Below are 3657 nucleotides of genomic sequence, written 5' to 3' on the forward strand. Positions count from 1 at the left end.
GTAACAAATCAAGTAACAAAACTAAACAAGCAAACAAACAAAACACAACTACAGTATCTGCAAAAGTTTTGTAGAAGACTGAAACTGTTGAGTATAAGCATCACGTATTCTATTATCATTAGTTAACTGAAGAGTTTGTTAAAGACATACATTTCATAAAAAAAGTTAGTTTGAAGTTATTGACCAGTATGTACCATTCTTAAGTATTAGTAACAAAGTTCATGACAATAAAAAGCTATCTAACAAGAAAAATCAGTGACTACCAGCACCATCAACAAGACTTTGTCTTTACAATTCATTACCACTTACCATGCATTGCAATGTCTAGGATTGACTCTGATAGCATTTCGAAAACAAGCTAACACTTTGTCCAATTCTTCAGTTAAGACAAACTCTCGCCCTAATAAAGTACAGGCATAAGCATAATTTGGATCCACTTGGATAGCTGTCTGGAAGAATTTAAGTGCAATATCGTGTTCCTGTTGCAGACTGAAACAGTTCCCTGCAGCACACCAGGCCTCTGGCGAATTTTTATCCATGTCTGTTAAGTCTTTTGACAGAAATGAAAGAGTGACATCTTTTTGAAGATGCCAAAGTGTTGTAGAGTAGATTTCCATGCCTTTGACTCTATAATTCTCAATTCTTCTAACCTCTGAGAATATTCTTTCAGCTTGCATGTACTCTGAAAGTTCAAAATAGGACCTTCCAATTTGGCACAGTACCCAACCAGTATTGTAGTGGTGAGAAGGTAGATGGCTCAAAATATTTTTAGCTTCTTTGCAGTGGTATGAACATAAAGCTAAATAACCTTTCCCCCTTTCATGAAGAAGGCTCATCAAGCCTTCTGCTGCTGCTTTTTGTAGATTAAAAGCCTGAATCTGAGGTGTGATTGTGGATATTTCCTCTTCTGAATTGATGGAAGAGTCCAATTTTGTAATTTCCAGGTTGTCATTTATATTAGATTGAGTTATTCCTCCTTTATTAGTTTTACTTTTTGTTTTTCTGTTTAGGATTTTAGGTGGAAACTTCATTTTTAACTTCTTCCTATTCTCCTTGGTTGTGGAACTGTCACTAGTAAAGAGTCATGAACTTCTTCGATGCAGTGCATTTGGGGGAGATGTCATAGTGGGGCTCATTACCTGAGGTGTTGTAGTTATTTATGGACCAGAACTTTCTGTTAGTGGAAGAATTGGAGTTACCTCTTGGCTATTTCCACTCTGTGAGAAGACAGACTTTGCTCCAGTTTGGCCAATTCTGGCAACAGACTTTTTTGAAGGGGCTCCGGTGGATGGCACATCAATTACAGAAGGTGTATTAGTGTAGTTTTGTAAATAAGATCCATCTCCAGGACTTGGGGTTTCTAATGGCAAAATCCCAAAACGTGGGGTAAATGGACTAAGCTGCTGGTCCTGTTAATAAACTTCGACCAGTTTTTGGTTTATTTTGAACCTGTTTATATAATATGGAAGTTCCTCTTCCCAGTGGGACAGTTTCAGGTGAAATTACAGCTGAATCAATAAAAGACACTGGGGAATCTGTATTCAAGGAGTACTTTGAATTGAAGGATTCTAAATTGACTCTGTTTAATTCAGTTGTGTCCTGGGGTGTTTCCATAAGAATGGTCTCAGGTTGCCTGTGACATAAACTGTGATTAGGTACTTGTGTTGTGCAAGAGTTGGGCAGACAGTTGCTAAAGTTCTGTAAAGATGTGAATTTAAATGTTTGGTCAGGATCTGGCTTTTCACCTATTTCACATAATGATTCAAAGGGATACCAGAGGAAAGGATTTAAACTAAGCCTCTTTTGGTAACATTCTTTTCCTTTAGCAAGCCGATCTGTCTTGCAATATACACGTCCCAACAATGGAAGGGGAAAGCAAACTGAATCACCAAACTCAGTAACAATATCATCATGGCTTTTCTGCTTATTAAACGCTCCACCAGATAAGATTTGTTCCCAGTCTGCAAGCTTACTGAGATCAACACAACATTTTGCAAGCAGGTATTTGCATTGCAGTGTAGGACAACTGTGTCTTTTCAAGAGTCTATATGCTTTATAGGCCTTTCCTGGGAGGTAAGAACAGGTCGCCATTAAAAACAAGGCTTCTTCTGAGTGTACTTCTGCATAAAGGCGTTCTGTGAGGAAAACCCCATCTCGGTAAGCATAGTGGTTTAGTGCTTGCCATATAGCAGCCTGGACGGGTTCCTGCAGCACTGTCATCCTCTAAGCAAAGGCCCAATTTCTGCAGTGCCTTAGGAAAACCCCACCCCACCCAACCCCCTCCCCCCTGTAGCGGCTCTGGCCCGGCCAGCCTCGTCTCATTTAAATTCACCAGTTACCGGGGGAATGGGGTGGCCGAGCCAGAGTGACTTCTTTATCCGGCTGACTCTGGAAAGCCTGGCCCCTTGTGATCCATTGCAAAGCGAAAGTCACCTTATGTTTGGGAAACAGATCCACTCCCAAGTTCAGTGGAGGGATGTGGAATGTAGGACGAAGGTGTCTCTTCCTTCTGATTTGGTCTGCACAGCGGAGCCTAGGGCTGGAGTCCTCTCTGTGAGGACCGCTGACTCCCTCTACCTTGGGTTCCATTGGCCCCACCCTGGGACATGGGCCTTGGCAGATTCTGGACCTTCCTGGCCATTAAGTTGCTGTCAGAAACCCCATCTCGTGTTCCGATGCCCCGAATAACTGTGGCTCGTGCCTCTCTGGAAACATTGGAAATCTCTCCTCTACACATGGTCACCTAAAACCCCAGGAGCTCGGGACACACGTCTGCCATCCACCTCACTGCTTTCGGGAGAGAATGCTGAGAGTCTCTTGCCAACTTTCTCTTGAGTTGAGTTCTTCATGGGTGTGTGGTTAAGACGTAGTGAGACCAGATGTATTAACTCAGGCCGGGTGCTGGTGGCTCATGCCTGTAACCCCAACACTTTGGGAGGCCGAGGCTGTAGGATCCCTTGAGGAATCGCCTAACCCTCGGGAGGTTGAGGCTGCAGTGTGTGAGCCATAATGGTGTAATTTGGATCCAGCAGTTTTCTAAACAGTCATTTTGTAGAATCTGCAAAAAGATATTTCTGAGCCCATTGAGGCCTATGGTGAAAAGGGAAATATTTTCAAATAAAAAGAAAACAGAAGCTTTCTGAGAAACTTCTTTTTGATGTGTGTATTCATCTCACAGTGTTGAAACTTTTTTTTATTGAGCAGTTTGGAAACAGTCTTTTTGTAAAATCTGGAAAGGGATATTTCTTAGCCATTTGAGACTTAAGGTGTAAAAGAGATATCTTCACATAAAAACTACACAGAAGCATTCTGAGAAAGTTCTTTCTGATGCGTGCATTCATCTCACAGATTTGAACCTTTCTTTTCTTTGAGCAGTTTGGAAACAGTCTTTTTTTAAAATATGCAAATGGATATTTGTGAGCCCTTCACAGCCTATGATGAAACAGGAAGCACCTTGACATAAAAACTAGACAGAATATTTCTGAGAAAAGGCTTTGCAATGTGTGCTTTCATCTCACAGACTTGAACTTTTCTTTTGATTGAGCAGTTTCAAAACAGTCTTTTTGTAGAATCCACAAATGGTTATTTGCAGCTCTTTTAGGCCTATGGTGAAAACGGAAATATTTTCACAAAAACACAAAAAGAAGCTTTCTGAGA

General features: G+C 41.2%; 1 pseudogene; it reads right to left on the reverse strand.

Moving 5' to 3' along the window:
* Positions 1-305: 305 nt before the first annotated feature.
* Positions 306-2220, reverse strand: LOC129013110 (cell division cycle protein 27 homolog; annotated as a pseudogene).
* Between the last annotated feature and the right edge of the window lie 1437 nt (positions 2221-3657).

The sequence above is a fragment of the Pongo pygmaeus genome, chromosome 14 (assembly GCF_028885625.2).
Source record: "Pongo pygmaeus isolate AG05252 chromosome 14, NHGRI_mPonPyg2-v2.0_pri, whole genome shotgun sequence".
In the NCBI taxonomy this organism is placed as follows: Eukaryota; Metazoa; Chordata; class Mammalia; order Primates; family Hominidae; genus Pongo; species Pongo pygmaeus.